A 13,514-nucleotide genomic window follows, 5' to 3' on the forward strand; every position below is an offset into this window, starting at 1 on the left:
GGGGAAAATGGCAGACAGTGTGGACAGCGGGAGAAAGCAAATCATAGAGGCATGGTCATCTTTCAAGTCAAAAGTCTGGGCCCACTTCGGCTTTTACAATACTGATGGGACAAACAAAATCGATAAAGACTACGATACAGACAAGCTATCCAGAACTGTCTCGTGAAAGTTAAGTACAGGAGCAACACCACGAACATGCATAGCCACCTTGTTCGTCATCATCCTGATCTCGTTGTGGAGAAAACGGCTAACGTGACCACAACTGGAAGTCAGCCTACAATAAATACGATGTTTAAAGCAAAGCTTCCTTTTACATCCCCTAGGGCTACCAGTATTACTAAGTCTATTGCTGGGTTTACTTGCAAAGACCTTCGCCCATACAGTGTAGGGCTCAGCATTTTCGGGTTTTACCGATTTTCACCAAAAAATACCCAGATTTTTTAAAAGAAGCATATCGGTCTAAACTGATTTTCACCCGGATTTTATGTTTCCACAGATCCAAAAGTTGTTCCTGTTCATGTGAGGTTATGTAACAGTGTCGTCTTGTGGCGAAATTCGGCATGCTGGATGGCTTTGAAAAATAAAAACCGAAAACGCTGAGCCTTGAGTGTAGTCAAAAATGAAGGATTTCGCCAAATGCTTCAAACACTGGAACCAAGATATAACATACCAAGTCGAATTCACTGAAAAAGCTATTCCAGCATTGTATGTAGAGACGAGAGCAAAGGTGATTATTTTGTGACAGAGAAATGTGTATTTTTTGTATTAATGTATTTTTTTTGTTTTTAAGTTTTCTATAGAGTTAATTTACACAGATTGATAATATTTTAGTGAGGCATAGTTGAATCCTCCCTTTAACCATTTTAACCCAAGAGCTGTTCTGCTTTCTGGCAGTTATGCCTTTTACCAGTTTATGGCTATTTTACATTTTAATGATAGCACACGTGGACATCAACAAGTTGCAGTCAGTGTGTGTGTGCGTGCTAAAGAGGCACCAAGCTAAGACTCTATGCACTTTGTTGTACAATGTTTCATTTCAGTTGTCAAATTCTGTCAAACTGACACCACAATGCAGTGAATACACAATTCCTGCTTTTTGCCTTTTTAGGGGTATCTTTTCTTCTTCAGTTAAAAGGATATTGTGATATATTGTAGATGATTGTCTTGCAATGTATCGAGTATTGCAGAATCGCTGTATTGTGAATACTACTGTTATCGTGGGCAACATATCATGATAGTATCGTGAGTTACTCTGATTCCCACCCCTATTCAGTACTGACCAGCTAATGGAGAACACCAATCAGCTGCAAGCTGCCCACCCTCCAGGACATCTGTGACTCCAGCTCTAAGAAGCATGCTGATAGAACATTTAAATGATGGACAATCAAAAACAAAGCACAAGCACAATAACTGCTCACTCCAAGCAGTGGTCCTCTCCGTCATTTGAAATAATGTTATTCATCAACACAAGCGCCAGGCAAGTTGCATTTACATCTGGATGATTCTATCTGAGATCCAATCACAATCAAGCCAGACTACCTTCAGTGGTGCAGCGTTTCGCCTACCATAGCCATTAGTGGGCAAGCCGCCCTCTAATCATGAATACCCAACCAATGGACCCCCTCCACCCCCCACCCCCTTCAGTGAAAGGTTAGCTTGCAACAAATGTTCTTTACAAGTTTTCAAAACAATAATGTGTGGCTTTGTTATTTTGTCAACAAAATGCAACTGTGTCATAATAAATCCATGCAAGAGAGATACAACACTGTTGATGGCACATGCCACACACTTGCAGTTTGTTGTTGACTGGACCGTGGTGGATGGCTTATATCACAGTGACTACAGAGAAAATTAAGTAACCACAATCTCTTTAGACAAAAAGCAAAACCACAAGATGTTAACACAATAAATAGGTTGACTACTATCAGATGTATTTTTAAGAAGTTATTTCTGTTGCAAAACACCTGAGAACTTACTTGACTTTACATTTTATCTTCTCAATTCAGTCCCACTGATCCACTGTTTCAACACTTGCACAGCATATCAAACCTTATCATGTCCTACTCCAGAAGGGTCTTGGCTGAGGTACATAATGCTACACAAATTTTAACATCATTAATCAAAAAGAATCCTCAGTATAGCACAATCCTGAGATAATCAGAGGAGAAAGCAATATATTGGATAAAAGGAGTACAGACATTGACTTACATAAAGATGGTGCATATAGGCCTTATATGGACGATTTTGAAAGTACTATGAATTTTGAGTTTGCATAACCTCTTAAGGTCTATACATGTTTTTTTAACCCACACTATTTTCAAAACGAAGATAACTACTTTGCATAGTCGGCAAAAATCTAGATGGTTTAAGTCTTCGCTCATTCAACGCAACAGTCAAGAATTTTACTCTCTTGTACTTAGAGACGTAACAATAAATGATATTGAATCTGCCAATGGAAAGCAGTTTTATGCTGCAAAACATTTAAAAAAAATTTTTTTTTAACTTTTTCCATGTGTGTTTGGCACTGCAAGTCAATTCCAGTCTGAACAATCAGAACATTTACAGAAAATACAACACCTGGCCACCTGCAAAAAGTGAGGAGTGATATTAACACAGAAACACAAGATGTGTCAGTAAAAAGAAAATGCTCTGTGACCAAGTGGAATGCTTCCTTTCCTCTCTCTCTCATTTTTTCTTTTTTAAACAAAACACTGACAGCATCATGGCAGCAGCATGCTATTGTTTGGAAGGCACACTTGTGAGAAACACCTTTTTTTCATACTGTTGTTTCATCGGCTGACACAGCCTCAAGCCATACCAGAGTATGCCATCAGATTTGACCAAATTACACAGTTGGGCCAGGTTTAAAAAAAAAAACACCCAAGATTTTCAAGTGATAATTGTCAAGGATATAATCTATTGCAGTGTCACCACAGTCTTAGATTCAGTATAAGACTGAATAGCATTCTTAACTACGTATTACTATCCCAGGATTATCAGCGCCTGTGCTTCAAAAAATAACTAACCAGTATTTTCGTGGAGATTGTACAAATTTAAGATTATGACACAAACATTTTGTAAGTTCAATTGATAAAGGAAAAGGTTATACAGCATAGCCAACATGGATAACTAAATTCCCTCTGTAAAAGATATTGTACATCACAGAAACCTTATGGAATAGGAAAAAATACAATACTTGCAGTTGCATCTACACCCAAAAGAAAAAACTCTTTTCAATTGTCCAAAACTCCACGGCTACAATGAAAACAATGGTTGGAATTCATTTACTTCGAGAAGGGAGGCATTTTAATGTGGACTACTTTATCAACTATGCACCAGTCATGATGGGCTTTATTAGTTTTTTCCCTGGAGGAAATGAGTCCCATCGGTGTACACAGTAGACCGATGTCAATCATACTGACCACCCGCCCCTTATTAATCCAACCCAACAGTCCATTTCTTTCAGAAACGTGTTAAATCAGGGACACTCACAACGTCCTAAATGCCATTTCATGTGGTAGCAATGGCTTCATGTGCCGAGTAGAACGAATGCCAGCATTGAAAACCTGATGACTGGTCTTGGGCCAATATTTGACATGCAAGCCCCATTCAGTGGGGATTAGTATATCAAAGGAAGGTGGGGTAACATCGTTTATTACAGTATTATTCAGTCATATTAATGCCATCCAGATGAGCCATGTTGGTCACCCCCCCCCATACCTAAGTAATAGATTCCAGCCAATAATAGCTCATGTTTTTCAGCAAACTAACGTGTGCTCTCATAATTTCAGTCACATTGATGGACACCAACATAATTTGAGACATTTCAAGAGTCCGCAAGCTGTTTAAAACAATTTGTTTAGAAGAATTTTGACTCACATGTTGAAAAATATTCAGATTTCAAAATTAGGCCTATATTTTGATTCCATTTACACTTTTATTACATATGCACCTTAAGAAAATGTAAAATAAATAAATACATATATAAATAAATCGTGTAATCTTCGCACTTTCTCCAGTCAAACATTGTACAAGCAGAGGGGTACAACTGGCATACCCTCCCCAAAATGGACTCCCATACCATGTGGTTATAGTGTTTTCTAATTGACTTTGAAACTTACTCACTCCAAAAAGATACAAGGGAAAGGGTTTTTCTTGTCCATATTGTTTTCGCTCTTTTGGATGCCATATTGGATTTTAGATTTCAATTGATGTGGATGCCACATCTACATCCTGCCAATCACAATCCAACTCCTTTGACTGTAAATTTAAAGACCGTCAGGTTTTGTTTTGTTTTTTTTTTTACTTAAATTACTGAAGACCCATGACAATATTGTATTACCACAGTTACCCTATAAAACTAATCCCATATGAATGGGATATAATAAATAAAATGGCAGACGTGTTGCCATTTATCTGTTGATGAACGTACTGCTGTTGTTTGCTTTAGTTTATGTTAATAGAAATATCAATAGGCCATGGGTTTTGCCCCTCTCCCTTTTCTTATCCTCGTACTTCTTGATATGTCATATACCAAGTCTACCGGAAAGTCTTCAGCACCAAAATGTGAAGCCACAGAAAAGATTACAAAATGTAAACCTTGTATCGGAATGAATGTAATAACAGCTACAAACTTGTAAAAAAGTTTACTCACTTTTGTCTTGATTACACTGTTTAGATCAACTCTGAATACAACTTCCATTCGAATATTCCATTGCTTCTCCAATGCAATCTTTCATACCATAAATGTAATCTGATGTAGACTTTTATCCTTTCCAGTCACTCTACGCAGAAAGCTACTGAGTAAGAGGCCCGCTGTTGATTTATTGCCAATTACAATGGCTGATGTTGGGCTTTCTTACAATGTTTTACTCTGTATTGTATGGGGACGGCACATTTAAAAACACAAGTATTGGACAATTTTATGCCAAAAGTCAATGCCCACTACTCTTCCCATACAATAATGCAAAGCTAAGGGAGTGTCCTTATGAGTTAGGCTGTTATGCCATATATCAACAGTACATCTTTTAAAAGATACACTTCAACTGTAAGCTCCAAATGTTTTATTCACCTTCAGCATTTTATTGTGTCGTGAAGAACATAGCTCAGTAGAAACCTACAAACTTGTCTTTTTAAAAGATGTGTGTGATAGTGGGGTGTGATTTAGCCTCAGCCGCCAGTGGGGGGGGGTCATGGGACAGCAGACCCGTTAGCAGTTGATTAGTTATCAGGTATACTCAACTGACATGCTATACTTTATATTCTGCAGTGAGGCTGGGTCCTAGACTGACACTGACACAGATGAGAACACAGGTGGACACAAACCAGAGAGATAGCAGCTCCAGCCCCATTGCATACCTGCCTGTACAAAGCATGCATACAGAGACATTGCATGAAAATAAAGCCTGTGTTCCACCTAAAACTGTCTTCCTTCCATCTCTGAACTCTCTCAGTGGCCTAGTCGTGCAACAACGTTGCCTTAAGAACACTTGCCTCCCAATGCTGAGGTTCACTGTACAAACCCGATTGATACCTCTGGCTTGGCATCCCAGGGTGCAGAACTAGTAGTGCTCCTGGATGGGTAGCTAGTGTGGGTTTAATGTGTCTCACCACTGCTATTAGTGACTCCTACAAGTATTTGGGAACCTGTGCATCTGCAGGTGGATCTTGGAGATGTAGCTGGCAGATGGAGAAAAAAAAAGTGGCTGGCCAGCTTTACATGTGCTGCAAAATACACATAAAAGTCTACACCCTCCCAACCACTAGTAAGGTCATGCAACGGTGGGACATAAGTAGAAAAGGAAACGGGACATGGCAAATTGGGGTGAAAAGGGGAGAATAAATAAATGTGCCCTTATATGATGGAATTTGTAGAATCTAACTGATCTTTTCCATGGATGTATCATGAGCTTCCCTTAAGATGGAAAGCTGGTTGAAGGAACAAACACTAGGCCCACCTAAAAATGAATTTGACAATACACCTGATGTATTGTCTTCACACATACCCCATCCACAACTCAGTGTTTCTCTTTTCTTTTATCTTCATGAATTTGATGCAAGTTAAACATTTTCGATATGCAGTGCAGCATTTTAGAGGTCCAATGGCAGATTCTGAGTTGTAATCACAGAGCTGTATATTCATTACAAAAGTATATTCAAATAAAACACAAGCATATATAATACAAATATGCAGCTAATACTGCCTTCAGTCAAAAATTGACATGTACAGCTTGAAATACTGTCTTAACTTCAAATTTAAAACACTGGGGTCAAAAAAAGTTTGACTTTAAATTTCACTATGTAAAATCCTCAAAAATCAGTGATACATAGAAAATACTTGATGAAGGTTTCTAAATTAATTCAGAATTGCAGTTAAAACATTGCCATCGCCATGGAAGAATTTTAAAATCCAACATTCTTTTTCACAGGTTTACAAGACAAATATTTTTCCACCCATTATCTGAACCACTTATCCTACTCTCAGGGTCACGGGGATGCTGGAGCCTATTCCAGCAGTCATTGGACGGCAGGCAGGGAGACACCCTGGACAGGCCACCTGGCCATCACAGGGCACACACACACACGCACACACACACGGATAATTTAGTATGGCCAATTCACCTGACTTACATGTCTTTGGACTGTGGGAGGAAACCAGAGCCCCCGGAGGAAACCCATGCAGACACAGGGAGAACATGCAAACTCCACTCAGAGGACGACCTGGGATGACCCACCAAGGTTGGACTACCCCAGGGCTCGAACCCAGGACCTTCTTGCTGTGAGGCGATCGTGCTAACCACTGCGCCACCCACAAAAAAAAATGTATTTAAAAAACCAAGAGACCACTCAAACATTGCTGGTTACCTCAACATTGATGAGTAAATAAATGTACCAGCTTCAGCCAAAACTCAACAGTTGCCAATATACCTCACTCAGAAACCTCAACAATTAAATGATTTGCAAGTGGGGTTTACCTAATGTGCAAGAAACTGCAAATTAATTTAAAGGACTACATGGCTACTATGTCTGGAACTACAGAACTGGAACATGGCAATCTCAATGCCACCAAGGTTCTGAAGGTAAATTGATAAATCATTTGTGAATAAAGATAATAATAATAATCACAATAATAATCATTACATTTATATAGCGCTTTTCTAGACACCCAAAGCGCTTCACATTTAAGGAGGTAACTCACCTCAAAATGGATTTTAAACCATTCCATTTGTTCATTCAGTCCTAGAATATACCACATAAATCAAATGGCCAGAAAAAAATAATTTACATTTTAAAAGTTAGAAAAATAAAAGGTTAAGTCCTGTGGTGATCTATAAGCTCCTTACTGCTGCACTAAAGTGCTATTGTCTACTCTACTCAAAGCAGCCACAGGCTGATAAGTACAAATGTACAATGTTTTGTGTCAAACAGCATGTTTGATTTTGCTTGACCCTAAAAGCCATGGCATCTGCCTTCTACAGACCTTATAGATCAATGCTACCTAAAACACACTGCTCATCAAGTCCAGATTTGAGAGACCTTTTGCCTTTGCCAATACTTTTTCCACTATCTTTAGGTAGGACACTAGGGTTCTCACAAACATGCAGCTTCAAATAATGTGCCCCAGATGAGCCTGCATTAAAATTACATTTAACTCTTCAGATCACGATTATATGGGAGCTTGAAGGATATTGCAGCATTTCTCATCAAATCGCCAGCACCTACCAGTGAAAATGACTTTTTGACAAGACAGAAACAGGAAACATCCACAATGACAATTATAGCCCTTTTCTACAAAGAGGAAGATGGTTGACCACATAATCTTAGATGGTTGACAAAGATGGGACAAAACTGCTCCAGAACCACAGTATCATATAGAATTCAAGCTCTTTGGACTGAAAGGGATTAAATATTCCAGTCGTTCACTCCGAGCCAACAACATATTTTAGTAAACCATCATAGAGGGCAGCAAACAGAACCAAAGCACTCAATTAGACTACAAATCAGTTAAATCCTGCGGATAAAATAATTCTGTGAGGTGGCAAAACTAATCGCCATTAAGCTACAAAGTATTAGAATACTGGGGATGTCCCACTTAGATTAGTCTGAGCTCCTCAGCCAAGTTTACTGGTTAATGCAATGTTGACTGTCGTTACCCTAGTTTGGCCAAACGGGGAAATGGCATTTGACATGGTAACCGATTGGATTAGGTGTTTCTTGCGTTTGATGTGAAACATTTCGTTCAGTTTTCGGTCTAAAGGACAAAACGAACCAAGTTTAGCTAGCGATGCAGATACACACTTGATGCAGAAGGCAGACAAATATCGAACGTTAGTTTTGAGCCGACATTTAGCTGTCATTAGCTAACTTCGTTAGCTGAAATTTCGCAAAACTGACTAGGTACCAGCCAATAACTGCTAAACTAATCAGCTTAACAACATTGGCCAGAAAGCTTTCAAATCAGCGTCAGTGTTTACAGGTAGTCAACAATAATACTTGGTGCAAACTTCACAACATAGCGTTAGTTTGTTAGCCTAACCACTACATAGCTGAGAGCAAGCAAGATGGATAGGTATGATTCAAGCTAGCCAGTGTATGGTAGCTACGTTAGCTGGCTATCGTAAGAACTGCTGCTAAAAACAGTTCGTGTTATTCCAACACGACTGGCAAGTGTACCTACCAATAAACAACGACACACGACGAGTCTCCGGCATGTAGCTTATTTAGCCATCTACCCGAACAGTTAATAAAAGGAATACACAAATATCGCCCGAGTACGCTGACAAAAAAAAGAAGGGTCTATAAAACTGCTATCTGCCAGGCGCGAAAAGGTAGATCATGAGAGAGCACTTTTCAAGATGGCGGTTACATCAACTTTGGAAACCCCTTCCCCCACTACGACTACAGGGCCTGTCACTCAAACTGGCCGCAACGATCTCATTGGTTTTACACCCGCCACTCAAGTATCTCAGCGGTGTTCAATAGGATACTGAGCGCGTCACCTGGTCACTGTGGGCGGAGCTTACCCAGACCGAGACTTCCTACAATCCCTGGTTCAATGAAGCCGCAAGCAATAGGCTGGCTGGCAGACAGTTCGATTCTTTTTTGTTGAATCATTGGATTCGAGTCAGACGTCTCAGCGAATTGAGCTTTCGAGCCTTTCGAGTGTTTCGAGTTTCCGGGTACATCCGGTACATGTGTCCTCGACCCCTCTGATTCATGCAGTACCTCAACTTGTCTGGTGAAGACCTCACACGCTTGATCGGCGTTACATTTGACCGAGTGGATATTCGTGATTCATTACTATGTATTAATACTCAGTAATTATATCAAACATATTGCAAGGTATATGATATTACAAGACATTATTTTACACTTTGGACATTTTGTTAAGTAACTAAGCTCACATTGTTTATTCGTTTAAAACGTTTTTTTAAAGTATTTGGTCATTTATTTTTTACTGAATGTTTTTTTCACACTGCGTCAGTTGGAAATGGGAACAATCGTATTTTTACAGACAACATTATTAAGGAATTATGATTATTGGATGTGAAAGTGAAAATTCTGAAACAAGCATACTTTCCATTTGACAAAAACGTATGTATGTACTGTTTCTTGAGTTGGCTTGTCCGCAGTCTAAGCGTCTGCTGTTTGGATGAATGAAGGGATCCTATTGGCTTATTAACTAATTAAATGCTTATTAATTCATTAAATGAAACTCAAGCACATGCAACATACTGTGATTGGATTATGACTTTTAGAGCGAATGATCTGTGGATTCCCAACAGAAAGAGAACTTAAAAGGTAGCGTTCCTCCAAGTTTTCCCTGGGCTGGTCCGAGTGACAACAATAACTATAGCACCCTCAAAATTACAGCGTGTGTGAGAGAGAGAGAGAGAGAGAGAGAGAGAGAGAGAGAGAGAGAGAGAGAGAGAGAGAGAGAGAGAGAGAGAGAGAGAGAGAGAGAGAGAGAGAGACTACACCATGTACAGTGTATCACTTCACCTCTGATGGCTAAGCGTGGAGAGTTAATTAGAAGTTACATTGAAGATCCATCAAGATCAGTTGTTTCACTATCTATCTATCTATATATCTATCTAAAGTCACTCATGCGCTAGAGCTCTAGATTTGTATTAAGGTGGTGCTCAAATGAAGACTACATCTAAGATAATTTAGGTGGGATCCAGGAAGTAGTTTAAAACACAAAACATTTTATTTTACAAATACAAAAAATGTCCCTGGGTGAAAAAAAATTCTGTCTTCCTTATTTGTTCATGTTTCTGATGCTTTCTATTTTTTCATTGAATGCATCTGTTCAAGATGTTAGTGCTTTCACTTACTGCACCCTTTTTTGTTACATTATTTTAAAGAAGGGTGGCAGGGTGGTGCAGTGGTTAGCGCGGTCGCCTCACAGCAAGAAGGTCATGGGTTTGAGCCTCAGGGTAGTCCAACCTTTGTGGGTCATCCCGGGTCATCCTCTGTGTGGAGTTTGCATGTTCTCCCTGTGTCTGCACGGGTTTCCTCCGGGGGCTCCGGGTTTCCTCCCACAGTCCAAAGACATGTAAGTCAGGTGAATTTCCCATACTAAATTGTACGTGTGTGTGTGTGTGTGTGTGTGTGTGTGTGTGTGTGTGTGTGGGCGGGCCCACACAGGGCCCTGAGATGGCCTGGCGGGCCTGTCAAGGGTGTCTCCCCGCGTGCTGCCCAATGATTGCTGAAATAGGCTCCAGCAACACTGAGAGCAGGATAAACCATTCAGATAATAGATGGATGGATGTTTTAAAGAATACCTGAATTAATGTCTTGTGCATTGTGGAAGTGCTGGACTGACATTCAAAGCACGGTGAAACCTAATAGCTGCTTAGTTCAATACCAGTCTTGGTGGTCCAATATGAATTTAAATGAAAAATGCTCAACAGCATGAGGATTAAGACTGTATTTGAACATGCGCTACAAAACAGAGTTGATCTTTTTTTAAGGCACACGAATGGCCTAAAAATAGGGAAAACAAAGCTATTTGGAGGAAGCGATGCAGGTAGCACATTATATATTTTTTTTAACTGTATCTGAAAAAGAAAGAAATCCACTTACTTTCTGAGAATTCTTGGAAGCTCTGGACATTTTGGAGATACGGGATTTTGTTTATTTAACAACAACTTTGTCAATATTTTTGAAAATATTACTCAAATTTTAGCCTAGATAAGTGTTCCCTCTTACTTTGACAGCATTTTGATTCATGCTTTGTGTCTCGCTTGTTAAGTGTACTGCCCCCTACCGGTGTTAACCAGCAGATAACATCCACGCATCAACATGCAGATTATGTCCTGACAGTAACAAAGGTGAAATATCGTTTTGGCTCCTCTAAGCTGCTCTTCATTGCTAACAATCTGATTTAAAATTGACTTCAAAATGTTATCGGTCACTTTAATGGCACGTTAGATCTCTTTTTGCTTGTCCATCGTCTGCTCTGATCAAGCTTTCCCCCACCAAGGCTCTGAGGCATCCTGTCAAATGAGGTCAGCATTGCTATCTTGGTGTCTTCTTTTAAATTACTTTTACAGCCCAAAATTATTAAAACAAATATTTTTATTGCCATTGCTTATTGTACACAATTGTAGTTTATGTTGCCGGTTTATTCCTGTAAAGTGCTGTGTAGCTCTGTATAGATGTGTACGAATTATTTTGCAGGGCACAATGATGACAAATAACAGCCAGTAATAATATATCTGAAATAGATGTAAAAAAACAAAAACAAAAAAAAAACAACACATGGCAATATGAAGAAGATAGTGGGTTTAGATACGTCTCTGATTTGTCTCAATGAGAGATATCAAGATAATTGAAATTTAACCAAGCCATTACAGTTTTGAAAACCAGTTCATGAATAAAAAATAAAATCACATAAAATCATACATACATAATGGTCTTCACACAAAGAACTATGAATGACAAGTTGCTTATAAGAATAATTTGCTGTTAATAGTAAAATAGCTTTATGCGCTACTGTCATTGTGGTATTGGTCATTTGGGAATTTCTGCATAATATTCATAGTAGTTGATATTGAATGTACACGATAGCAGCAAAACACACTTTTGGTAAACAGAACAGTAAAAAAAAAAAATTAAAAAAAATAAGGTGATGGTATAAAAAGCGTCAAATTCACAAATGAAAATTATTGACTTCTTAGGACTCAATTATTTACTTAATTACACTTATATACAGCATCTTCTCACTTTAAAAACCATGACATTTTTTCATCAAGTAGTGATTTAATTACGAAAGATCTTTTTGGAGAAAAGCAAAGCAATCTGAAAAGTGTATTCCTGCCACGCATGTCTTTGTCTCTCTATACATCGGGTGACTGAAAAAAAGCATTTCATTGTAAAAATACAGATTCCCTCACCCATACAGAAGGAAAAGTTTCAAATGAGGGAAAAGTCTAAATTTAAAATGCAAGGGACACACATTTTCTAAAAAACAAAAAACTATTCTGTACATTTACAATGTACAAAATATTTGGCCCTATCCCATTCATTAACCCAATTATCCATATAATTATTAATCTAATTTTCCATATATTTATACACGATCATATGTTAAACACACATCAGGCATGAATTACACTCTTGCACCAGTCTACCCATCTAATCATCCACACATTCCTCCACCTTTCAACACATTCATTTGTTCTCAAATCCATCCATCCATCCATTCATTCATTCATTCACACATACAGCAGGCATGTCCTGCCCACAGTTCTAGTCTAGCTGTACATTAGACAACATTGAAAAATAGGAAAATAATTATTTTTTCTCATCTATTTTTGTTCATATTATTCTAATTCTATATACAGTCCTGGCACTGGTCAGCCTACGAAAATGCTGGAAGAAAGAAAGACAATTCAGTCACTGAAGGAAGCTGGGATGTTGATAAGGTGGTCCATGCCTTGAATTTCAACAGCCGTGTCCCCAACTTTTGGCTCTGGATTAAGCAGCAGAACTGTGTCATTATAACCCCAAGTAGCAGTGGTAGGATCATCACAATACATACACCAGTTCCTAGTCACCGCTCAAGAGTTACCGGTGACTCACCACGGGCAGCCAGTTACCAGGCTGCTCCACCCATCAAACACTAATGTCAAACCTACATCATAACTCCTTGAGAAGTTGTAGCAGCATAGTTTGTGTTATCATCACATTGGGTGATTTGTTACGGGGAGGGGTATGCCCCGATGTGGAGACAGGTTTAGTGAAAGTGTATCACAGTGAGCGTGTGTCTTTGATTTGTTTTGGTATGGCGTTAGCACTGTTGGTCAAAGCTTGGGATAACAATAGACGAAAAATATTTGACAAGGTAATGAAACATAGTGCTAAAGAAAAAAAAAACATTCATTGTATAGCTCTCAACATTATAACTACGATCATATATTTTGCTAAGTTTAGCTTAAGCATAGTAGAGGGAATAGCTTCAGCTTCCATTACCTGACAAAAATTGCTTAGAAGTTTTTTGTGTGTGT

At 38.8% G+C, this 13,514-nt stretch overlaps 1 protein-coding gene across 6 annotated transcripts in view; it reads right to left on the minus strand.

The window, feature by feature from the left end:
• The window catches only part of ppp6r3 (protein phosphatase 6, regulatory subunit 3), a 109,414-nt gene extending 100,575 nt beyond the window's left edge, over window positions 1–8,839 (minus strand). For all 6 annotated transcript variants that reach the window (XM_056282741.1, XM_056282740.1, XM_056282739.1 and 3 more), the window contains exon 1: window positions 8,678–8,839. The gene's annotated coding sequence lies outside the window, so the exon portion shown is untranslated. The remainder of the gene's footprint in view (window positions 1–8,677) is intronic.
• Window positions 8,840–13,514: the final 4,675 nt, after the last annotated feature.

This window comes from Lampris incognitus, chromosome 6 (genome assembly GCF_029633865.1).
Source record: "Lampris incognitus isolate fLamInc1 chromosome 6, fLamInc1.hap2, whole genome shotgun sequence".
NCBI lineage: Eukaryota > Metazoa > Chordata > Actinopteri > Lampriformes > Lampridae > Lampris > Lampris incognitus.